Source organism: Ranitomeya variabilis, chromosome 1 (genome assembly GCF_051348905.1).
Source record: "Ranitomeya variabilis isolate aRanVar5 chromosome 1, aRanVar5.hap1, whole genome shotgun sequence".
Lineage (NCBI taxonomy): Eukaryota > Metazoa > Chordata > Amphibia > Anura > Dendrobatidae > Ranitomeya > Ranitomeya variabilis.
Window position 1 is genome coordinate 648,336,715 of NC_135232.1, and position 26,431 is coordinate 648,363,145.

The following is a 26,431-nucleotide window of genomic DNA, read 5'->3' on the forward strand; positions in this document are numbered from 1 at the left end:
CAGTCATGTCTCATGATGTAAATCCATCTGAAGGAGTTAAATAATTTTACAACCAGGAGCCTGCTAATGCAGCTTCCCCTGGCTGTAAAAACTGAGGAATGAATGGAATGCAGGGGAACGTAGCTACCTAGACTTGCGGTGCTGCGCCCCCTGCTGGCAGAACCTCATATGAACTTTAGAGTGGGAAAATATTCTGAAAAATTCCCACATCTCTTTCTCCAGGGGTTGTAGTACTTCAGACTACAGAGCCCTTTCAGACCTTCTGACACTCTGTCGGTCTGCACTCTCCTCTGTCTCTCTCTGACAGGAACTGACTCCCTTTCCCTCCAAACCACACTAAATATAGGGGAGTCACCTAGGAATAGGATCAAAAGCTCCCTCTTGTGGCCTGGAGTGTGAACATGTTGTGTGCATTGTCATTACCTTCCAAGTGTAACATCACCCTCCCCATGAGTAGAGCAATGTCACTGTGACAACCAGGACCCTGGGGCGCCACACGTTCATTGGCGGATTTTTTGCTCAATACGCTGGCAAATGCAACATGCTACGATTTTCTCAGCCCGTAAAATACGGCTGATTAAATATACGGCAGATAGGAGCTGCCCCATAGAGAAACATTGGTCAGTGTGCAATGCGTTGTTTTTGCGCCTCTGATTCCTCTCTAGTGTGAGTACAACCTTAGACTGTATATATGTTTTCACGAATATTTGAGCCCATGCATCCGTTATATGTCCATTTTGCAAGCTGGTGAGAAAATCTCGCCATACGGATGATACACGGATACTTTTTGGAGAAAAAAAATCGCATCCTCGCATTGAACATGGATCACTGTTCAGGAACTTTTCTGTGTATCTCGGCCGTAAAAAATTTACCGTATTTTTATACATTAGGTCTGACCCCGGCCTTATCCCCTTAATCCCATGTGACGTACTATCCCGTCAAGGTGACCTGGGACTTAATTCCCAGTGACAGGATAGTATGTCATATGCGATCGGCCGCGCTCACGGGGGGAGCGCGGCCGATCGCGGCCGGGTGTCAGCTGACTATCACAGCTGACACCCGGCACTATGTGCCAGGAGCGGTCACGGACCGCCCCCGGCACATTAACCCCCGGCACACTGCGATCAAACATGATCGCAGTGTTCCGGCGGTACAGGGAAGCATCGCGCAGGGAGGGGGCTCCCTGCATGCTTCCCTGAGACGATCGGTACAAGGCGATGTGCTCACCTTGTACCGAGCATCTCCTCCCTGCAGGCCCCGGATCCAAAATGGCCGCGGGGCTACTTCCGGGTCCTGCAGGGAGGTGGCTTACCAAGTGCCTGCTCAGAGCAGGCGCTGGTAAGCCAGGAGCAGGGCACGTCAGTGCTCTGCAAAGTGTCAGATCAGCGATCTGTCACTATACAGTGATGTTCCCCCTGGGACAAAGTAAAAAAATTTTTTACATTTTTTTTAAATGTGTAAAAAATAATTCCTAAATAAAGAAATATATATATATATATATATATATATATATATATATATATAATATACATATATATATATATATATAATATACATATATATATTGTTCCCATAAATACATTTCTTTATCTAAATAAAAAAAACAATAAAAGTACACATATTTAGTATCGCCGCGTCCGTAACGACCCGACCTATAAAAGTGTCCCACTAGTTAACCCCTTCAGTGAACACCGTAAAAAAAAAAAAAAAAAAGCGAGGCAAAAAACGCTTTATCATACCGCCGAACAAAAACTGGAATAACACGCGATCAAAAAGACGGATATAAATTTCCATGGTACAGCTGAAAACGTCATCTTGTCCCGCAAAAAACGAGCTGCCATACAGCATCATCAGCAAAAAAATAAAAGTTATAGTCCTCAGAATAGAGCGATGCAAAAATAATTATTTTTTCTATAAAATAGTTTTTATCGTATAAAGGCGCCAAAACATAAAAAAAATTATGTAAGTGAGGTATCGCTGTAATCGTACTGACCCGAAGAATAAAACTGCTGTATCCATTTTACCAAACATGGAACGGTATAAACGCCCCCCCAAAAGAAATTCACGAATAGCTGGTTTTTGGTCATTCTGCCTCACAAAAATCGGAATAAAAAGCGATCAAAAAATGTCACATGCCCAAAAATGGCACCAATAAAAACATCAACTCTTTCCGCAAAAAACAAGACCTCACATGACTCTGTGGACCAAAATATGGAAAAATTATAGGTCTCAAAATGTGGTAACGCAAAAAATATTTTTTGCAATAAAAAGCGACTTTTAGTGTGTGACAGCTGCCAATCATAAAAATCTGCTAAAAAACCCGCTACAAAAGTAAATCATATTCCCCTTTATCACCCCCTTAGTTAGGGAAACATAAAAAAATGAAAAAAATGTTTTTATTTCCATTTTCCCACTAGGGTTAGGGTTAGGGCTAGGGTTAGGGCTAGGGCTAGGGCTATGGTTAGGGCTAGGGTTAGGGCTAGGGTTAGGGCTAGGGTTGAGTTTAGGGTTGGAGTTAGGGTTGGGGTTAGGGTTAGGGGTGGGGCTAGGGTTGGGGCTAGGATTAGGGCTACAGTTAGGGTTAGGGCTACAGTTAGGGTTGGGGCTAAAGTTAGGGTTAGGGCTGGGGCTAAAGTTAGGGTTGGGGCTAAAGTTAGGGTTAGGGTTGGGGCTAAAGTTAGGGTTAGGGTTGGTGCTAAAGTTAGGGTTAGGGTTTGGATTACATTTACGGTTGGGATTAGGGTTAGGGGTGTGTCAGGGTTAGGGGTGTGGATAGGGTTATGGTTGCGATTAGGGTTAGGAGTGTGTTTGGGATAGGGCTTCAGTTAGGCTAGGTTCACATTGCGTTAGGGCAATCCGTTTAGCGCTAGCGCTAGCGGATTGCGCTAACGCAATGTTTATTTAGGGGCCGTGTTAGGGGTCGCGTTAACGTCCCCACTCTCGCAGATCCCCGATCTGCGAGAGCAGGGAATGGACCTCGGGCGCGCCGCGGACGCTGCAAGCAGCGTCCGAGGCGCGTCACAGAAGAACAGCACATCACTAGCGCGAGCCGAAAAAGGCACGCGCTAGTGATGCGCTGCAGGAGAAATTGACATTGCTGTCAATGGGCACGCTAACGGCCCCATTGCACGGCGTTAATTGCGACATTTTCGCCGTGCAACGCTGTCCGTTAGCGTGCACACATTAACGCAATGTGAACCCAGCCTTAGAATTGGGGGTTTCCACTGTTTAGGCACATCAGGGCTCTCCAAACGCGACATGGCATCCAATCTCAATTCCAGCCAATTCTGCGTTGAAAAAGTAAAACGGTGCTCCTTCCCTTCCGAGCTCTCCTGTGTGCCGAAACAGGGGTTTACCCCAACATATGGGGTATCAGCATACTCAGGACAAATTGGACAACAACAATTGGCGTCCAATTCCTCTTGTTACCCTTGGGAAAATAAAAATTTGGGGGGCTAAAAAAACATTTTTGTGGGAAAAAAATGTATGTTTATTTTCACGACTCTGCGTTATAAATTGTAGTGAAACACTTGGGGGTTCAAAGTTCTCACAACACATCTAGATAAGTTCCTTGGGGGGTCTAGTTTCTAATATGGGGTCAGTTGTGGGGGATTTCTACTGTTTAGGTGCATCAGGGGCTCTGCAAATGCAACGTGACGCCTGCAGACCAATCCATCTGCATTCCAAATGGCGCTCTTTCCCTTCCAAGCTCTGCCATGTGCCCAAACGGTGGTTCCCCCACATATGGGGTATCAGCGTACTCAGGACACATTGGATAACAACTTTTGGGGACGAATTTCTCCTTTTACCCTTGGGAAAATACAAAACTGGGGGCAAAAAATCATTTTTGTGAAAAAATATGATTTTTTTATTTTGACAGCTCTGCATTATAAACTTCTGTGAAGCACTTGGTGGGTCAAAGTGCTCACCACACATCTAAATAAGTTCCTTAGGGGGTCTACTTTCAAAAATGGTGTCACTTGTGGGGGGTTTCAATGTTTAGGCACATCAGGGGCTCTCCAAACGCAACATGGCATCCCATCTCAATTCCAGTCAATTTTGCATTGAAAAGTCAAACGGCGCTCCTTCCCTTCCGAGCTCTGCCATGCGCCCAAACAGTGGTTTACCCCCATATATGGGGTATCAGCGTACTCAGAACAAATTGTACAACAACTTATGGGGTCCATTTTCTCCTGTTACCCTTGGTAAAATAAAACAAATTGGAGCTGAAGTAAATTTTTTGTGAAAAAAAGTTAAATGTTCATTTTTTTTAAACATTCCAAAAATTCCTGTAAAACACCTGAAGGGTTAATAAACTTCTTGAATGTGGTTTTGAGCACCTTGAGGGGTGCAGTTTTTAGAATGGTGTCACACTTGGTTATTTTCTATCATATAGACCCCTCAAAATGACTTCAAATGTGATGTGGTCCCTAAAAAATATTGGTGTTGTAAAAATGAGAAATTGCTGGTCAACTTTTAACCCTTATAACTCCCTAACAAAAAATAATGTTGGTTCCAAAATTGTGCTGATGTAAAGTAGACATGTGGGAAATGTTACTTATTAATAATTTTTTGTGACATATCTCTGTGATTTAAGGGAATAAAAATTCAAAGTTGGAAAATTGCAAAATTTTCAAAATTTTCCCCAAATTTCCATTTTTTTCACAAATTAATGCAAGTTATATCGAAGAAATTTTACCACTGTCATGAAGTACAATATGTCACGAGAAAACACTGTCAGAATCACTGGGATCCGTTGAAGCGTTCCAGAGTTATAACCTCATAAAGGGACAGTGGTCAGAATTGTAAAAATTGGCCCGGGTAATTAACGTGCAAACCACCCTTGGGGCTTAAGGGGTTAAAGGTTCCATTATTTAGAGTTCAATTATGAATATGACAATTTTGCCATTTATTAGCCTTGAAAAGCTGAGAGTTAGAAGTTGTAATGGTGACCATATTGTTTGACTTGATTTTCTCACCAGAATATGACTTAAAGGGGTTGTCCACTACTGGAGAGCTCCAGTTTAATCAATCTGGACCCCACTTTAAAAACAAAACAGTGTATGCTCGCCACCCACAGTGGCACCATTCCAGCAATGTCAGGGCAACTGTTCCCAGTGACTGACATTGTTGTGTTATGTACAGGCTGCAGCCAATCGGCGACTGCTCATCAGCTGCAGCTCATTAATATTTCATTAGGGTGAACGTCCGATGTGATAAAATAGTAAAGGCTGCAACTCACGAATGGCCGCTCATTAGCTGCATCCGGCACGTGACACAATAAGGCTGCCGTCACACTATCAGTATTTGGTCAGTATTTTACATCAGTATTTGTAAGCCAAAACCAGGAGTGGGTGATAAATACAGAAGTGGTGCATATGTTTCTATTATACTTTTCCTCTAATTGTTCCACTCCTGGTTTTGGCTTACAAATACTGATGTAAAATACTGACCAAATACTGCTAGTGTGATGGCAGCCTAAAGGCCCCGTCTCACATAGCGAGATCGCTAGCGAGATCGCTGCTGAGTCACAAGTTTTGTGACGCAACAGCGACCTCAGTAGCGATCTCGCTATGTGTGACACGTACCAGCGATCAGGCCCCTGCTGTGAGATCGCTGGTCGTGTCGGAATGGCCTGGACCTTTTTTTGGTCGTTGAGGTCCCGCTGACATCGCTGAATCGGTGTGTGTGACACCGATCCAGCGATGTCTTCACTGGTAACCAGGGTAAACATCGGGTTACTAAGCGCAGGGCCGCGCTTAGTAACCTGATGTTTACCCTGGTTACCAAAAAAAACAAACAGTACATACTCACCATCTGATGTCCGTCAGGTCCCTTGCCGTCTGCTTCCCACACTGACTGAGCGCCGCAAAGTGAAAGTGAAAGTACAGCACAGCGGTGACGTCACCGCTGCGCTCTGCTCTCACTGTACGGCGGCTCAGTCAGAGCAGGAAGCAGACGGCAAGGGACCTGACGGACATCAGATGGTGAGTATGTACTGTTTGTTTTTTTTGGTAACCAGGGTAAACATCGGGTTACTAAGCGCGGCCCTGCGCTTAGTAACCCGATGTTTACCCTGGTTACCCGGGTGCTGCAGGGGGACTTCGGCATCGTTGAAGACAGTTTCAACGATGCCAAAGTCGTTCCCCTGATCGTTGGTCGCTGGAGAGAGCTGTCTGTGTGACAGCTCCCCAGCGACCACACAGCGACTTACCAACGATCACGGCCAGGTCGTATCGCTGGTCGTGATCGTTGGTAAATCGCTATGTGTGCCGGGGCCTTAAGTCACATCACTCTCCAGTAACAGTGGTTCCGACATTGCTGGAATGGCATTGTTGCAGGAGGTGACTATACATACTGTTTTTATATTATATGGGGTCTTGTATTAATCAAACCGAGAATGTCCAATTGTGGGTAATCATTTAAATATCAAAAGTTCCCCTAACTAAGACTTCTTTTTTTTTTTTTTAAAGAGAACTTTCACCAGTGTTTTCATGTTGAGCTGGACACAGGATGTAATAGGTGCTGCAGAGCAGGAAAAAACATTTATGTTTTAATTTTGCCTCTCCGTTGTGGAGATACAGTTATATGAAAAAGTTTGGGCACCCCTATTAATCTTAAGCTTAATGTTTTATAAAAATTGTTTTTTTTGCAACAGCTATTTCAGTTTCATATATCTAATAACTGTTGGACACAGTAATGTTTCTGCCTTGAAATGAGGTTTATTGTACTAACAGAAAATGTGCAATCTGCATTCAAACAAAATTTGACAGGTGCATAAGTATGGGCACCCTTATCATGTTCTTGTTTTAAATACTCCTACCTACTTTTTACTGACTTACTAAAGCACTTTTTTTGGTTTTGTAACCTCACTGAGCTTTGAACTTCATAGCCAGGTGTATGCAATCATGAGAAAAGCTACTTAAAGTGGCCACTTGCAAGTTGTTCTCCTGTTTGAATCTCCTCTGAAGAGTGGCATCATGGTCTCCTCAAAACAACTGTCAAATGATCTGAAAACAAAGATTATTCAACATAGTTGTTCAGGGGAAGGATACAAAAAGCTGTCTCAGAGATTTAACCTGTCAATTTCCACTGTGAGGAACATAGTAAGGAAATGGAAGAACACAGGTACAGTTCTTGTTAAGGCCAGAAGTGGCAGGCCAAGAAAAACATCAGAAAGGCTGAGAAGAATGATGAGATCAGTCAAGGACAATCCTCAGACCACCTCCAGGGAGCTGCAGCATCAACTTGCTGCAGATGGTGTCACTGTGCATCGGTCAACTATACAACGCACTTTGCACAAGGAGAAGCTGTATGGGAGAGTGATGCGAAAGAAGCCGTTTCTGCAAGCACGCCACAAACAGAGTCGGCTGAGGTATGCAAAAGCCCATTTGGAGAAGCCAATATCTTTTTGGAAGAAGGTCCTGTGGACTGATGAAACAAAGATTGAGTTGTTTGGTCATACAAAAAGGCATTATGCATGGCGGCAAAAAAACACAGCATTCCAAGATAAACACTTGCTACCCACAGTAAAATTTGGTGGAGGTTCCATCATGCTTTGGGGCTGTGTGGCCAATGCCGGCACCGGGAATCTTGTTAAAGTTGAGGGACGCATGGATTCCTCTCAGTATCAGCAGATTCTTGACAATAATGTTCATGAATCAGTGACAAAGTTGAAGTTACGCAGGGGATGGATCTTTCAGCAAGACAATGATCCAAAACACCGCTCCAAATCTACTCAGGCATTCATGCAGAGGAACAATTACACTATTCTCGAATGGCCATCCCAGTCCCCAGACCTGAATATCATTGAACATCTGTGGGATCATTTGAAGAGGGCTGTCCATGCTCAGCGACCATCAAACTTAACTGAACTGGAATTGTTTTGTAAAGAGGAATGGTCAAAAATACCTTCATCCAGGATCCAGGAACTCATTAAAAGCTACAGGAAGCGACTAGAGGCTGTAATTTTTGCAAAAGGAGGATCTAATAAATATTAATATCACTTTTCTGGTGAGGTGCCCATACTTATGCAACTGTCAAATTTTGTTTGAATGCAGATTGCACATTTTCTGTTAGTAAAATAAACCTCATTTCAAGGCAGAAACATTACTGTGTCCAACAGTTATTAGATATATGAAACTGAAATAGCTGTTGCAAGAAAAACAATTTTTATAAAACATTAAGCTTAAGATTAATAGGGGTGCCCAAACTTTTTCATATAACTGTATTAGCAATCAAAGTATTTGGCACCCAATGAGTTAACTTTAGTTCAGTCCAAGTTGGTGTTGCCAGATAGTTTTCACTGGAGGCGTGTACTTCTATATGTGTGAGTTTCTATCTGGTAACACCCACTTGGCCTTAGCAAAAGTTAACTCATTAGGTGCTTTATAGCTCTGCAAGGGAGAGTTGAAATAAAAACATAAAAATAAAATGGTTTTCTTCTGCTTTTTGGCCACTATAACATCGCGTGTCCAGTTCAGCATTAAAAATTTGATGAAAGGTCATCTTTAACATATGGTCAAGAGCTATGGGCCTTTTTATTTAGTGCTCCCATTATACTATTTTTTTTTTTAACCAAATTGTTGTTACTCTTATGGTAATAATGCAAAGCAGCCTAGAGACACTCCTCCAAGGAATCCTGCGGGCTTCATCCCCTGCACATCCCCTTGTATAGACCATAAGCATAATGGTCGCTCTAAATAAAAGGGCTCACATCTTTCAAACTGTATAGTAGATTTAAAAGAAAAAAGTGGAATACTCAGAGGCTCCACATGAATAAAAGCACAAAATATTGACATTGTGACAGGTCATCTTTAGGAACACCTCGCTAACAGAACTAGTGAAGTTGACTGAGTAAGAGTGAGGGCACGCGTGAAGTATTTGGTGCAGAAATTTCTGTATCTCTTTGCAGGAAAAATGCTGGGCAAAATGGTCGCTTTTTTAATGCATTTTTAACATGTTACTGTTGCTGATTTATTTTTTATTTTTTCCCCTATTCATTAGTATGGGTGGATTCTGGAGCAAAGACGCTGAAAGAATTCATGTGTTGCAGATTTAACCCCTTAGTGACTGCACCAATTTTAACGTTAATGACCAGGCCAAATTTTTTTTTTTTTAAATCTGACCACTGTCACTTTATAATAATAATAATAATTTTTATTTATATAGCGCCAACATATTCCGCAGCACTGAGGTCATAACTCTGGTGCGCTTCAATGGACATTTGTTTTTTCCTTGACATATTGTACTTCACGTTTGTGGTAAATTTTGGTCAACATGATTTGCATACACTTATGAAAATATCAAAATTTTGACCAAAAAATGTGAAAACTTTGCAATTTTCAAACTTTAAATTTCTATGCCCTTAAATCAGAAAGTTGTACCACACAAAATAATTAATAAATGCCATTTCCCTTATATCTACTTTACATCTGCATCGTTTTTGAAATATAATTTTTGTTTAAGATGTTAGATGGGTTAAAAGTTTAGCAATTTCTCATTTTTTTTCAACAAATTTACAAAACCTGTCTCTTTTAAGGACCTATTCAGATTTAAATGGACTTTGAGGGACCCATATATTGGAAACGCCCCAAAAGTGAGGCCATTTTAAAAACCGCACCCATCAAATACTTCAAAACTGTTGTCGGGAAATTTTGTAACCCCTCAGGTGCTACACAAGGATTAATGCAAAGTAGAATGAAAAAGAAAAATTTTTAATTTTACCTCTAAAATCTTACTTTAGCCCCATTTTTTTCCACTTTTGCAAGAGGTAACACCAAAAAGCGGACCCCACAGTTTTTTACCCACTTTCTTACGAGTGCAGCGATACCCCACATGTAGTCAAAAAGGTCTCAAATATTATTGCGCTAGTTTTTGTAGCAATCGTCTGTGTACATGTGGTACCCTTGGGGGAGAAATGACGTCCTTAGTTCTCAGATAATTTCACCCGGGATACCAATTGTCTGGGAGCAGTTTGGTGGGTCGGGTGGTCCCTACATTCGAATATTACGTTCACGTGTACCCTGTTGTGCTCTTGCACATTTTGTATAATTTTGCACCGTATTTGGCACGCCTGGGGGGGATAAATTGGCGGAATGACATACAGCCCTCTTTTGCTCTGGGGTATAGGAGTTTTGAAATGAATCTTTTAGGAGGGAAATTAGGGGTCTCAATTTGTTAAGGCCATTGTAGTAGGGGTCATTTCTTGGGGGGGCTTGGGAATTATCTCATTAGGGTTTCATAATCGGCTCAGGAGATGACCGCTGCAAGTCAGGAGTGCAGTGGACAGATTTTGTTGCCCATTAGGAGAGTAGAGTGTTTTGTTTTTTTACTAAGCAAATGCTAAGGGTAAGGATCAAAATTTACCATATTTCAGGGACATCCATGAGCGGAATCAAAAGGCAATTGGTTTTTGGGAAATATATTGTTGGGCATATAAATTTGTCTGGTAGGGATTTGAGTGGGAAATGCATTGTCGGGATTCAACAATAGAGGGGGGACTGCCTCTGATGTTTCAGCAGTGACGACAGACTCCACTACTATTGGGCTGTGTGGTCCCGTTGAGGAAGAGGAGTCATCACTGTCTGAAAACTGTCCAGAAAAGCTGTACTGGGCCCCTGGCCCTCAAGGGAGGCCAACATGATGGGGTAGCGTGGGAATGTTAGTAGCTTTGGGATGAGTGGGCATTTTTGGGGTTAAATTTAGTCCAGCTATTTTGAAAAAGGGGGGCGGGATTCAGGGGGGTAGGAGGAGGTGGAGTGTTAGTTAACAGAGAACCCGCCATTTTGCAGCAGTAACCGTCATACTCACCCCCTCTGTGGTGATTTGGTGAGCATGGAGGTTGAGGCTTCGCTGCAAAGTTTGCAGGAAACAGAGGGCACGCAGGGCACTGAATGGCTGCAGCAATTGGTGAACAGCCTTCTCGGTGGGGCGGTGACGGGATCTGCCCAAGTTCCTGCGGAGGGACGCTGGTCACGGAGCTCTGAGGTCACCCCCCCAGGCCCGGTGCCGAATCAGGAACCCCTCTAGGGTCCCTCCAGCGGGTGGCACGAGCAGCGGGCCGGTGGCGACCCGTGGCAGAGCCGGGAGGAATCCAACGTCACGGCGGGGCCTGCAACGGGGGAGGTATTGGCCTCCCTTTCTTCTGCCAGTGCGCGCAGGGTATCTGGAGCGGCAGGTAGTACTGGCGCAGGTGAGCCTGTTCGGCTGGAATTGTCGGGTGGACCCAGAAGACGGGGGCCCTATCACCAGGCATCTCGGCGGGGAATAAATAGCGGGCGGCGTTCTGCCGGGCCAGTCAGCAGCGCTCTGCCTGAGACAGAGCAGGGAGCATTAGGGCCGAGCTTGGTACAGCTGCACAGGCCAGGGGAAGTTTTGGCACTTCGGGCTCGCAGTTCTACCTCGTCCTTTAATGTAAGCAATGACTCTCAGCATGGGCAGCATTATGTTGGCCTAGGCACCAGAACGACGGCGGCAGCGGCTGCAGGGGCCCCCGCACATACGGATGGGACACCACAGGACAGCAGTCGGCTGTCCGAACTAACCGGAGATCAGTGTGGAAGGGGTCCGGAAGAAGAACAATGGCGTCAGGCTTCAGGATCTTCTGCTGCCGGGTCCACAGCGCTCGGGCAGCTAGGTGAGAGCAAGCGGTTTTTCTTCTGCGCCCCTTTGTTAACTTCCTCTGTGAGTAGTAGCAGGGATATATTTACAGGGGGAGTTGGCGGGGGTTTAGGTTTAATCATGCACGGTGTTAGAGATCTGGCTTCGTTATGGGGGTCTGGGGGTGTATACGTAGGAGCGCCACAGTCTGCCGTGTGGATTGGGAACCCTAGGAAGACTTCCGGTTTTGGGGGTCCGATGGGGGGGGAGTAGTGTGAGCTCAAGCAATAGGCTGTTAGAGGTCTCGAGGAATGATAATACAGTGTCGGGTGCCGTCTCACCCTCTGTTACAGTATCTGTTGCTAGTCAAGCAGTGGAAGGGGGAAAAGAAAAAGAGGATTCAGTACGCGTGGATGATGCGGCATGGGGCGAAGTTTATGTATGTTTCGAAGGCCCGTTGGGGGCGCACCTTAAAAGTGAAATGAGGGAAAAAATATGGAAAGGGGAGTACGTTGAAATATTTTCCTTACTACCCTTGGAGTGTTTTAATTTAGATAGATTGCGGAAAGGTGATTCTAAAAAGGAAGATGAGGAAAAGAGGAGATATAGGCTGATTCCCAGGACTTTTTCTAAATGGCTTCAGGCATTCACTATTTTGACTAGTGTAATTGGCAAGAGGGCCCCTTAGAATTGTTCGGGCCTTTTTTGTTATATGGATGCCATAGGTGAAGCTTATCGGGTTTACGGGGGTCAAGGTTGATTGAGATACGATGAGCAATTTCGCCAACGAAAGGCGATTAGGCCTAGCATTCATTGGGACCACAAGGACATAGCTCTTTGGATGAGGGTAATGGTGCCTTCGCGGATAGGGTCTGGTACCCAGTCTTTTCAGGGAAGCGCTGGGGGTTCAGGACAGTCTGGACACTCAGCGGCTATGCAGAGAGGACTGTGTTTTGCATTTAATGAAGGGACATGTAAATTCAGAGCGAAATGCAAATTTAAACACGAGTGTGCGTCATGTGGGGGAACGCATGAATGATCGAAATGTTTTAGAGGAGGCAGACGTGATGGCACACTTTCTAAGTAGGTACCCTGATGCAGCAGTAGCTGCTCTGTTGGAGGAGGGTTTTAGGGAGGGTTTTCGTACTCCATTTGTTGAGACAGCGGTTAGTTTTTCCACGAAGAATTTGAAGTTGGCATTGCAGTTTCCTGAGGTAGTTGCAGAAAAGTTACAGAAAAAAGTCACCTTCGGTAGGGTAACTGGTCCGTTCCCAGTAGCTCCCATACATAATCTGAGGGTTTCCCGTTAGGGGTAGTCCCAAAAAATATTATTCAGACTAATACATCACTTGTCTTTTTTGAAAGGGTCGTCGGTGAATGACTGTATCCTCAGTTGTGTTCATTGATTTATACCTCATTCGATGCGGCCATGGATTGGGTCAGTTTATGTGGAGAAGGTGCAAGGTTGGCAAAAACAGACATTGAAGCGGCGATTAGGCTACTGCCTGTTCACCCAAATAGTATGCATCTATTGGGATGGAGGATTTTTTGTTGACCGCTGTCTTCCTATGGGTTGTTCTCTCTCTTGTGCTTATTTTCAAACCTTTAGCACATTTTTGGAATGGGTTGTTAAGGATGTGTCAGGACTGAAATCGTGTATTCATTTTCTTGATGACTTTCTTTTTATAGGTCCGGCTCCGAGTTCCGATTGTTCGTTGCTATTGCATACAATGGAAAGAATGGCGAAGAGTTTTGGGGTTCCGTTAGCGGCAGATAAGACAGTGGGACCAGTTACTGTTTTGAGTTTTTTGGGGATTGAAATTGATACATCAGAGATGGTTTGTAGATTGCCTGACGAGAAGGTTAACACTTTGCGTGAGCAGGTGATAAGGGCGCGTAGTGTGAGGAAATTGAGGTTGCGAGAAGTACAATCTTTGCTGGGCAAGTTGAATTTCGCTTGCCGGATCATGCCGATGGGTCGGGCATTTTGCCGAAGGTTATCATTAGCAACCGTGGGCGTCAAATCTCCGGTTCATTTCATTAGATTGAAAAAAGAACTGCGTGAAGATTTGGCAGTTTGGGCAGAATTTTTGGAGAATTATAACTGAAAATCTATCTGGATCACTCCGGTAGTGGATGCTGATACTTTGGGTTTACTCATTACTGTAGTGGACAAACGCGGCTTTGGTTTGTTTTTTTCAGGGCAGCTGATTGTTGATGGAATGGCCTGGTTTCTGGTTGTCATTGCGCTATCTTTGTGGGGCAAAAGAGTTCGAAATAGGAAGATCCGTTTTCCATGTGTGGCGGAGGGCGTGGCGGCTGCGATAAATTCATTATCAGCTTCCCTAGTGGTGGTGAAAATACTACAACATCTGGTGTTTTTGGGGTTATCGCTCAATCTGTGGATTGTGGCAGAAGTCAGGCCGATGGCGTTTAACCCTATCATTGTTGCTCTTTCTCATCTGCAGGGGGACCGTTTTCGAGAGCTGGTACCTCAAGCGGATTCAGAAGGCTTGGAATGTCCAATGGAATTGTGGAACCTTCCTGGCGGACAGTAGATCATTTGTTTGCAAACTCTTTGTCGGTTAGGTCCTGGAGGCAATATGAGCAGGCGTGGGGTATTTGGGAGGACTGGATTGTGTCTTTAGGTGAAAGTCTACAGGACGAGAGCAGATTGCTGTTGTTGATCAGACATTGTAAGGAAGCGGGTTGGTCAGTGTCAAAATTGAATAAGTTATTAGCAGGTCTTGCATTTGGTTTTAAAGCTAGAAGCTTCAGAGATGTTACAAAATCCTTTTTGGTGATTCAAACGTTAAAAGGGTGGAGAAAGGTATGAGGTATTACTAATTTTGGGTAATCAGCTATCAACAGTGTGTTTATCACGGTGGGAGGTGGATCTTTTTAACCCCTTCACGCCGCGGCCCTTTTTCGTTTTTGCGTTTTCGTTTTTCTCTCACCTCCTTCCCAGAGCCATAACTTTTTTATTTTTTCGTCAATATGGTCACGTGAGGGCTTATTTTTTGCAGGACGAGTTGTACTTTTGAACAACACCATTGGTTTTACCATGTCTTGTACTAGAAAACGGAAAAAAAAATTCCAAGTGTGGTGAAATTGCAAAAAAAGTGCAATCCCACACTTATTTTTTGTTTGGCTTTTTTGCTAGGTTCTCTAAATGCTAAAACTGACCTGATATTATGATTCTCCAGGTCATTACGAGTTCATAGACACCTAACATGTCTAGGTTATTTTTTAGCTAAGTGGTGAAAAAAAATTCTAAACTTTGCTAAAAAAAATAAATAAATAAAAATGCGCCATTTTCCGATACCTGTAACGTCTCTATTTTTCGTGATCTCGGGTCGAGTGAGAGCTGACGTTTTTCATGATACCACTTTTGTGCAGATACGTTCTTTTGATCACCCGTTATTGCATTTTAATGCAATGTTGCGGCAACCAAAAAAGCGTAATTCTGGCGTTTCAATTTTTTTTCTCGCTACGCTGTTTAGCGATTAGGTAATGCTTTTTTTTATTGATAGACTGGGCGATTCTGGACGCGGCGATACCAAATATGTGTAGGGTTTTTTTTAATGTTTTATTTTGAATGGGGCGAAAGGGGGGTGATTTAAACTTTTATATTTTTTTTTATATTTTTTCATATTTTTAAAAACATTTTTGCAGGCCGGCATCAGTAACCATAGAGATCTCAAGGACCTCTATGGTTACCATCCTGATGCATCGCCGACCCCCGATCATGTGACGGGGGTCGGCGATTCGCTCATTTCCGGCCTCGAGGCCGGAAGAGGTAGTTAAATGCCGCGGTCAGCGTTTGACAGCGGCATTTAACAGGTTAATAAGGTGAATCACGATTTTACCCGCCGCTATTGCGCGCACATGTCAGCTGTACAAAACAGCTGACATGTCGCGACTTTGATGTGGGCTCACCGCCGGAGCCCACATCAAAAGGGGAGACACGACGTGCGCAGTACTAGTACGGCGCATGTCGTGAAGGGGTGGCTTTTGCACTAGCTTTCTTTGGAGCTTTTTGTTTGGGGGAATTGATTAGCCCATCCAAGTTCAAAAAAGGGGGCGTGTTGAGGGAGGATGTGGATGTATATAGTGATAGAGTGGTAGTGTTTCTTCGATCTTCCAAAAACAGATGTTCAAGGAAAAGGTTGTAAAGTAGTGTTGTTCAAGGTAGAGGGTTTTCCTCTGTGTCCAGTTTTATATGTAAATGATTTTATAAGGCGTGGCGGGATTTTGTCTAATCCTTTTTTGGTTCATGAAGACGGTTCATTTTTATCCCATTTTCAGGTTATTGCGGTATTTAAACAATGTCTGGTGTCGGGGGGTTTCGCTGGTGGATTACTGTGGACATTCATTTAGGATCGGTGCGACGACAGAGGCGGCCAAGAGGGGCTTAAGGGAAGACGTGGTCAAGAGAATTGGGCGGTGGGAGTCAATGAGGTTTAGATCTTACATCCGCCCGAATCTAGCCTGATGATTGTGTTTAGGTTAGTTGTAGCTTAATGATTTTGTTATTTGTTTCAGGCTGCGTGCATCGGCTGGTGTGGATTATCGGCCATTCTTTCATTTTTTGGGCAGCACTGAGAGCAACGGTTCGGCCCGACGAGCGGCAGCTGGGGTTCCCACGAGAGACAGCTATTCTGCATTGGATCGGAAAACGCGGGATGGTTTGGAGTCAATTTTTACTGGAGTTTCACCAGTTTGTACGTTTAGCTCGGACACCGGGAGCGAATGATTTAGGCAAGAGGCCCTGTAGGAAGTTGATAAAGGACGTTAAATTTGATACAGTTAGGTCCATATATATTTGGACAGAGACAACATTTTTCTAATTTTGGTTATAGACATTACCACAATGAATTTTAAACAAAACAATTCAGATGCAGTTGAAGTTCAGACTTTCAGCTTTCATTTGAGGGTATCCACATTAAAATTGGATGAAGGGTTTAGGAGTTTCAGCTCCTTAACATGTGCCACCCTGTTTTTAGAGGGACCAAAAGTAATTGGACAATTGACTCCAAAGCTATTTCATGGACATGTGTGGGCAATCCCTTCGTTATGTCATTCTCATTTAAGCAGATAAAAGGCCTGGAGTTGATTTGAGGTGAGGTGCTTGCATTTGGAAGGTTTTGCTGTGAAGTAAACATGCGGTCAAAGGAGCTCTCCATGCAGGTGAAACAAGCCATCCTTAAGCTACGAAAACAGAAAAAACCCATCCGAGAAATTGCTACAATATTAGGAGTGGCAAAATCTACAGTTTGGTACATCCTGAGAAAGAAAGAAAGCACTGGTGAACTCATCAATGCAAAAAGACTTGGGCGCCCACGTAAGACAACAGTGGTGGATGATCGCAGAATAATCTCCATGGTGAAGATAAACCCCTTCACAACAGCCAACCAAGTGAACAACACTCTCCAGGAGGTAGGCGTATCAATATCCAAATCTACCATAAAGAGAAGACTGCATGAAAGTAAATACAAGCCACTCATAAGCATCAAGAATAAAAAGGCTAGACTGGACTTTGCTAAAAAACATCTAAAAAAGCCAGCACAGTTCTGGAAGAACATTCTTTGGACAAATGAAACCAAGATCAACCTCTGCCAGAATGATGGAAAGAGAAAAGTATGGCCAAGGCGTGGTACAGCTCATGATCCAAAGCATACCACATCTTCTGTAAAACGCGGCGGAGGCAGTGTGATGGCTTGAGCATGCATGGCTGCGAGTGGCACTGGGTCACTAGTGTTTATTGATGATGTGACACAGGACAGAAGCAGCCGAATGAATTCTGAGGTTTCAGAGCCATACTGTGTGCTCAGATCCAGCCAAATGCAGCCAAACTGTTTGGTCGTCGTTTCATAGTACAGATGGACAATGACCCAAAACATAAAGCCAAAGCCACCCAGGAGTTTATTAAAGCAAAGAAGTGTAATATTATTGAATAGCCAAGTCAGTCACCTGATCTCAACCCAATTGAGCATGCATTTCACTTGTTAAAGACTAAACTTCAGACAGAAAGGCCCACAAACAAACAGCAACTGAAAACCACCGCAGTGAAGGCCTGGCAGAGCATCAAAAAGGTGGAAACACAGCGTCTGGTGATGTTCATGAGTTCAAGACTTCAGGCAGTCATTGCCAACAAAGGATTTTCAACCAAGTACTAGAAATGAACATTTTATTTAAAATTATTGAATCTGTCCAATTACTTTTGGTCCTTTTAAAAACAGGGTGGCACATGTTAAGGAGCTGAAACTCCCAAACCCTTCATCCAATTTTAATGTGGATACTCTCAAATGAAAGCTGAAAGCCTGAACTACAACTGCATCTGAATTGTTTGGTTTAAAATTCATTGTGGTAATGTCTATAACCAAAATTAGAAAAATGTTGTCTCTGTCCAAATATATATGGACCTAACTATGTTAAGGCTTTGTTTCCGAAGGTTCTAGTTATTTGGTCTGAAATTATCCCTAGGAAGGTGTGTTGTGGGGCGCTTTCTATCGAGGGGATAAATAAGGCAAGGATAAAAGTGAATAGGGCAGTATCTCGCTTCATGGCAAGAAATGGAGCTTTGGTAGTGCGCCATGTGAATTTGGAATCAGGAATAGGAGAATTTTGGAGAGCGGATGGCGTTCATTTGAATGCGATCGGCACCGACATGTGGTGTCTGGCAATTAAGGAAGGTAGGTATCAAAACGGGTTTAAGGCCATGTGCACACGTTCAGTATTTTTCGCGTTTTTTTCGCGTTTTTTCGCTATAAAAACATGATAAAAACGCGAAAAAAACGCTAACATATGCCTCCCATTATTTTCAGGGTATTCCGCATTTTTCGTGCAAATGTTGCATTTTTTTCCGCGAAAAAATCACATTGCAGAAAAAAAAGCAACATGTTCATTAAATTTGCAGAATTGCGGGGTTCCGCACACCTAGGGATGCATTGATCTGCTTACTTCCCGCACAGGGCTGTGCACACCATGCGGGAAGTAAGCAGATTATGTGTGGTTGGTACCCAGGGTGGAGGAGAGGAGACTCTCCTCCACGGACTGGGCACCATATAATTGGTCAAAAAAAAAGAATTAAAATAAAAGATAGTGATATACTCACCTTCGATGGCCTCCGGAGTCTTCCCGCCTCTCCGTTGCATGCTGCCGCTTCGGTTCCTATAGCTGGTGTGCGGTGAAGGACCTGCGATGACATCGCGGTCTTGTGATTGGTCGCGAGACCGGTCATGTGACCGCTCACGTGACCGCGACGTCATGGAAGGTCCTGCTCACACACACCATCTATAGAAACGGACGCCACTGAGGAGACCGGTTGTCGGCAGGTGAGTATAAGCATTTTTTTTATTATTTTTATTATTTTTAAACATTCTATCTTTTACTGTTGATGCTGCATAGGCAGCATCTATAGTAAAAAGTTGGTCACACTTGTCAAACACTATGTTTGACAAGTGTGACCAACCTGTCAGTCAGTTTTCCAAGCGATGCTACAGATCGCTTGGAAAACTTTAGCATTCTGCAAGCTAATTTCGCATGCAAAATGCTAAAAAAACCGCGAAAAAAACGGGAAAAAAACGCAAAAAAAAAATGCGGATTTCTTGCAGAAAATTTCCGGTTTTCTTCAGGAAATTTCTGCAAGAAATCCTGACGTGTGCACATACCCTAAAAGTGTGGAGGGACATAAATGTTTGAGGGGTCTTTTATGTTTGTGGCAGGGGAGGGAGGTCCTCGAAGTTGGTGGAAAGGGGGAATGGCGGATTGTAGGGGGGATCTCTAGTGGTCCTGGACTCCCCCTGAGTGGATTTCGAGTGGATGTGGTAGATCATCCCCTGGAAGGGATGATTAAGGGGCATGGTAATCAGTTGGTTTGGCCGGGTTGGTCACTATCTGCCTCCTAGCTGCTGCATTGCGACTGGGGGTAAGACTAAGCCTGGAGGCCAAAGTGAAAATTTTTTGCATATCTGCAGTGTTTATTTTGAGGCTTCGAGGACCACCCCTCCTTGGGGGGGATATTGTTGAATTGTTTGTATTTTATGTTTAATAAAAGGTTGCTGTGGCCATTTAATCCAAATTTGGTATCTTGTCATTTATTCGGGTCTTCATTATAGTGGGTAATTTCTGTTAGGTCGAGTGAATTGTCAAGAAAAGTGGTGGGTATTTAGGCCAGCAAAAGGCGGTCATGAGTCACGTGTACCCCTTAGGCTACGTTCACATTAGCGTTAAGCTAATTTGCGTCGGGTTTGCGTCGGCGACGCAGCGGCGACGCATGCGTCATGCGCCCCTATACTTAACATGGGGGACGCATGCGTTTTTTTGTGTTGCGTTGTGCGACACTTGCGTCTTTTTTGCCGCAAGCGTCGGACCAAGAAAACGCAGCAAGTTGCATTTTTCTTGCGTCCGATTTTCGGCAAAAACCGACGCATGCGTCGCAAAACGCAGCGTTTTTGCGTGCGTTTTGCCGCGTTTTTACGTGCGTTGTGCGTTGCGTCGCCGACGCAGCGGCGCACAACGCTAGTGTGAACTTAGCCTTACGTCATGCTTCAGAAGCAGATTCGGTTTCACTGCCAGAGCAAAGCTGGGTGAACGCCTGCTCTGCGGTAAACATTACACCGGTGATTGTTTTATTCTGAATGCCTAACTAAAAAAAAAACTAACGTAATCTAACACTAGTAGACCTAACGTAACAGTAGTAATTATTATTATTATTTTTTTATCATATTATTATTATTTTTTTTTAACTTTTGAAAGAACCCAAGCTTTAACCCAAACCCAAAATAACCCAAATAATATAAAAAAATGTATTCGACTAGGAGGATGACAAATGTTTGGCTTTTGGTCACTGTGAAAGGCTCTATTACAGTGATCACACGTCAGTGACCAGTAGAAAAAAAAATATCTGCTGTTGTCGGGTGCCTGCCAGCAGATCTCGACAGGCCCACTGCACATGTGCCCACCATTTTGCTTCTGAAACAGGAGGAGGAGGGCTGGGAGATGGCACCGTCGGTACCATGGGGGGCCTGGGGACATCATTTGTCTCTCCTCTGACATGTAAGATTTTTAACCCAGGCTTTACTTTTTTTTAACGTAATCGCTGTTATTCGGTGAATAACATCAATCACGTGACAGAGGCCCGGAAAGAAACGTCCCTGGTCATGCTCTCCAGGGTCTCGACTATCTCCCCCGTAGCTGATACCCTGGAGATTTTTTGACGGTGGGGGCGCTATTGACTTATTTCTCAGCATTGTTAAAAAGCGGCGCTGAGGAATAAGGCCCCTTAACTGCCGCCATTAAAAGGCGTATCAGCGATCATTAAGGAGTTAAATGTGCAAGTAAAAAGTAAGCACCGTGTGCATGAGACCTCAGGAATCTCATTCACTTTCCTGATACTAGGAAATCCTTCAAGTTTTGTGAATAATTTAAGCAGAAAAAAACAAAACGCGACATCTGCAGTGTGTGCTAATACTGTATTATGTATCATGAGCAAATAGAAATCACCATGTCTCACTCGAGGTGAAGCCTGATGAAGGGAGATGTATAAATCAATTCATGATTCATGTCAGACAGCTGCCATGTGCATCTATTTGCCCTGAAGTCTTGTTTACTTCGATATTCAAATATAGCCTCCACGCCATGCCCTCCTAAATAAGGCAAGGCGAGCGGCCATAGAGTACTCGCAGGGTGTGAGGTTACTACACGGAGGATGGGCTGGGGGCTCGCTGCTGCTCTATACAGCTTTCCTTTCTTCTAGTGTTCTCTTATTGTGACCCATGCAAGTGAAGGAATATTTCCATGTCAGCTGAAAGAGGGAAGAGTTGAAATGCACGGATATATATTAAGTGCTGTAGCTTTTAAAAACGGCAAACTATCGCTATGTTAAGTATGCCACCAATTATGTCATATAATAGCCAGTAGCCGAGCTGCGCTGCTAATCCCGCATGTTCATTGCTTCTACTTTTAAACCTTTAAGAGGCCATCTTTTGCATAGGAGTCATTGCATGGACAGCAGCTTTGACCTGCCGCTGAACCAAAAGGTCTCACATCTGGGATGGTTAATATTTGTGTACTCCGTCATAATTCAGTGTTTTTGTGCTATATACTGTTGAATATTTACTTCTTTTTGCATTGATTTGTGAATCGGTGTAAAATAGTTACTATTAACATAATCTTGTTTTATAATAAATATTTGCAGGGATTTTTTCTAAGGCTGCTTTCACACATCAGTTTTTTGCCATCAGTCACAATCCGGCAAATTTTGAAAAAAAACTGATCCGGTGAATGTTGCCGCCGGATCCGTTTTTTTCTCATAGACTTGTATTAGCGATGGATTGTGACGGATGGCCTCACGATTCATCCGTCATTCGCCGGATCCATCGAAAATTGTTTATCCTGAGGCCGAAGACAATGGACATAGTAACGGATTTTGTGTCCGTCGAAAAAATGGACAGTGACGGATCTTTTGCCGTCCGTCATTTGCTAGAATGGAAGCTTATGTCGCCAGATCCGTGAAATGACAGAATCTGGCGATGGATTCCGTTTTTTTTAACTGAGCATGCTCCAAATTTTTAGTATCCAATTAGCTGGATGAGCTAGTCGGATCCGGCGAAAAAACAGATCCACCGCATCAGTTTTTCACAATCTGCAACGGATCCGTTTTTTTCAACATTCGACGGATTGTGACTGATGGAAAAAAACTGATGTGTGAAAGGGGCCTTAGAGATGTTTTCTCCCAATGGTATGTGCACACGTTAAGTATTTGCAGCAGAAATTTCTGCATCTCTTGGCAGAATAACGCTGTGTAAAATAGGCGCGATTTTGCATGTTTTTTTTACATGCGTTTTTGTTGCAGATTTTTTCCCCACTCATTAGGCTATGTGCACACGTTGCAGATTTGACTGTGGAATTTTCTGTGCAGATTCTGCATTTCTTGGCAGAAAACGCCAGTCGGAATCTGCGCCTTTTTTTTGTATGTGCACACGTTGCAGATTTTTGTGCAGATTTCTATTATGGAATGGGTGCAGAAACGCAGCAGATCTGCACAAAAGAAGTGTCATGTTCCTTTTTTGAATCTGCTGCGTTTTCCTTGCAGATTTTTCCGCACCATCAGCACAGCATTTTTTTTTGCCATTGAATTACATTGTACTGTAAATCACTTGCAGATCTGCAGCGTTTCTGCGCAGAAAAAAAAGCTGCAGATCTGCAGAAAATCTGCAACGTGTGCACATACCCTTAGGCCGGCGTCACACTGGCGAGTTTTACGGACGTAAGAGCGCAGAAACTACGTCCGTAAAACTCGCATTACATACGGCACAATTATTCTCAATGGGGCTGCTCCTATTAGCCGTATATTACGGTTCAGTATTATACGGCTTTCTACGGCCGTACAAAATCGCAGCATGCTGCGTTTGTCAGCGTATTGCGCAAATAATACGCCAATGAAAGTCTATGGGGGCGAGAAAAATACGGATTCCACACGGACCTGCAGTGTGACTTGCGAGAAATACGCAGCGGTGTTAGTGAAAAGTCGGTAATTCAATTGCCGGCTTTTTCCTTCTCCTTCACAAACCCGACATGATATGAGACATGGTTTACATACAGTAAACCATCTCATATCCCCATTTTTTTTGCATATTCCACACTACTAATGTTAGTAGTGTGTATGTGCAAAATTTGTGCACTGTAGCTTGTAAAATAAAGGGTTAAATGGCGGAAAAAATTGGCGTGGGCTCCCGCGCAATTTTCTCCGCCAGAGTGGTAAAGCCAGTGACTGAGGGCAGATATTAATAGCCTAGGGAGGGTCCATGGTTATTGGCCCCCCCGTGGCTAAAAACATCTGCCCCCAGCCACCCCAGAAAAGGCACATGAGGAAGATGCGCCTATTCTGGCACTTGGCCACTCTCTTCCCACTCCCTGTAGCGGTGGGATATGGGGTAATGAAGGGTTAATGTCACCTTGCTATTGGAAGGTGACATTAAGCCAGATTAATAATGGAGAGGCGTCAATTATGACACCTATCCATTATTAATCCAATTGTAGGAAAGGGTTAAAAAACACACACACATGATTAAAAAGGATTTTAATGAAATAAACACAGCGGTTGTTGTAATAATTTATTGTTCTCGCAATCCATTTGCAAACCCTCGCTTGGCAAAATAATAAACGCACAATATACATACCTTCTGATGTCAGATCACGTCCCACGATGTAATCCATCTGAAGGGGTTAACTAATATTACAGGCAGGAGCCCTGCTAATGCAGCTGTGTGCTCCGTGCCTGTAATCTCCGGCGAATGAATGAAATGTAGGTCATTGACCTACATTTCCTTCAGTCGCGGTGATGCGCCCCCTGGTGGATGTCCTCATATGACCTGGAGCGTGGGAAAAAGTTCCCAGGCTGCAGTTCATGAGAACATCCACCAGAGGGCGCATCACCGCGACTCAATGTAAGTACAGATCCTGCTTTCCTTTCAGCACCCGGGGATTACAGGTACCAGCGAGTGGTTTATCGCAGCTCGTGCCTGTAATATTAGTTAACCCCTTCAGATGGATTACTTCGTGGGACCTGATCTGACATCAGAAGGTATGTATCTTGTGCGTTTATTATTTTGCCAAGCGAGGGCCTGGAAATGGATTGCGAGAACAATAAATTATTACAACAACCGCTGTGTTTATTTCATTAAAATCCTTTTTAATCATGTGTGTGTGTTTTTTAACCCTTTCCTACAATTGGATTAATAATGGATAGGTGACATAATTGACGCTTCTCCATTATTAATCTGGCTTAATGTCACCTTCCAATAGCAAGGTGGCATTAACCCTTCATTACCCCATATCCCACTGCTACAGGGAGTGGGAAGAGAGTGGCCAAGTGCCAGAATAGGCGCATCTTCCAGATGTGCCTTTTCTGGGGTGTCTGGGGGCAGATGTTTGTAGCTAGGGGGGGCCAATAACCATGGACCCTCTCCTGTCTATTAATATCTGCCCTCAGTCACTGGCTTTACCACTCTGGCGGAGAAAATTGCGCGGGAGCCCACACCAATTTTTTCCGCCATTTAACCCTTTATTTCAGCAGCTACAGCGCTGAAATTTTGCACATACACACTACTAACATTAGTAGTGTGGAATATGCAAAAAAAAAGGGGATATGAGATGGTTTACTGTATGTAAACCATGTCTCATATCCTGTCGGGTTTGTGCAGGAGAAATGAAAAGCCGGCAATTGAATTACCGGCTGTTCACAGATATCGCGCTGAATGAAATCTAAATACAGAATATATATATATGTGTCTCAATGACATATATATATATATATATATATACTGTATATATGTTTTAATGAACATTTGAGCACATAAATCCATTAGATGTCGGTTTTGCAAGCCTGCGCGAAAATCTCGCAGTACGGATGCCATACGGATTACATACGGAGGATGCCATGCGCAAAATACGCTGACACACCCTGCCTACGGATCACTATTTTGGGAACATTTCTCCGTATTACGGCCATAGTATGGACGTATAATACGTGGCGTATTGTCTTACGCCAAGTGTGACGCCGGCCTCAGTATGAGTGAAATCTGCAGTAAAACCACTGAAAGAATTGACATGCGGCATATTTAAATCTGCACGGAAAACACCAGCGACGTGTGCACAGACTTCAGGATTCTCATTCACTTTGCTGGTAGTAGGAAATCCTTCATGACTTGTGACAAATCAGCGCACAAAAAATGCCACAAAACTGCAACGTGTGCACAGACCTTAACCAAAAATAAAAACAGAAAATCATGCTTTCAAGTTCAACATGTACATGCATGTAACGATCATACTTGTTTACATCGACAGTGTTCAAAATGTGTTGTATTTTGACTACTTAGTTCACCAAAAATTAGAAGCATAAAACAGTGCCGAATCCGGTCTTCGTAGACCAAAAACATACAGCAGTGAAAAGGTAAGGCTACGTTCACATTTGCGTTGTGCGCCGCAGCGTCGGCGACGCAACGCACAACGCAAACAAAAACGCATGCAAAGCGCTGCGTTTTGCGACGCATGCGTCCTTTTTTTGGTTGATTTTGGACGCAGCAAAAATGCAACTTGCTGCGTCCTCTGCGCCCGGACGCGTGCGCCGCAGTGACGCATGCGTCGCAAAACGCAAGTGCAACGCATGTCCATGCGCCCCCATGTTAAATATAGGGGCGCATGACGCATGCGGCGACGCTGCGGCGCCCGACGCTGCGGCGCCGACCGCAAATGTGAACGTAGACTTAGCTGGAATTGAGGCCGTGTATGTAGTATTGTAGTATGTTCAGCTCTTGCGCATGTGCTTATTGAACAGTTGCCAATCATATAATTGACAGGCTTTCTATTTAAAACACTATGGGGAGATGTTAAAGTTCCTTCCTCACCAAAAAAGCAAATATGCAAAATACGTGGGGTATATTGTAAGATGTTACAGCAAGGTCCTTATATATTTACTAGATGGGGCCCGGTTCTAACGCATCGGGTATTCTAGAATATGTATGTAGTTTATTTATGAAGATTTAAGAATAATGCAATGAATACACAGGATTTTCCAGGTAAAATATATACATTATCATTACATTTTATTGCTCATAGAACTTAATACAACTGAACGAAAGCGGTGTTTAAATCCTGCGCCAATATCGCTGATTGGTCGCGGCCAATCAGCGAAGTGTGGTTACAGGAATAATGCTCCCTTGTGCCTTCTTAGTTACATAACACCATATAGAAATAATGTTCCCCTGTGCCTCCTTAGTTACATAGCACCATATAGAAATAATGCTCCCCTGTGCCTCCTTAGTTA

At 43.7% G+C, this 26,431-nt stretch overlaps 1 protein-coding gene across 6 annotated transcripts in view; it reads left to right on the forward strand.

Annotated features, from left to right (window-relative positions):
- Positions 1-26,431, forward strand: part of SLC8A3 (solute carrier family 8 member A3) — a 403,213-nt gene that overhangs the window by 11,398 nt on the left and 365,384 nt on the right. The window contains exon 1 of one of the 6 annotated variants that reach the window (XM_077262333.1): positions 14,080-14,155. The exons of the other annotated variants lie outside the window; for them this stretch is intronic. The gene's annotated coding sequence lies outside the window, so the exon portion shown is untranslated. Of the gene's footprint in view, positions 1-14,079; positions 14,156-26,431 lie in introns of those variants that run through there. 6 annotated transcript variants of the gene reach the window in all.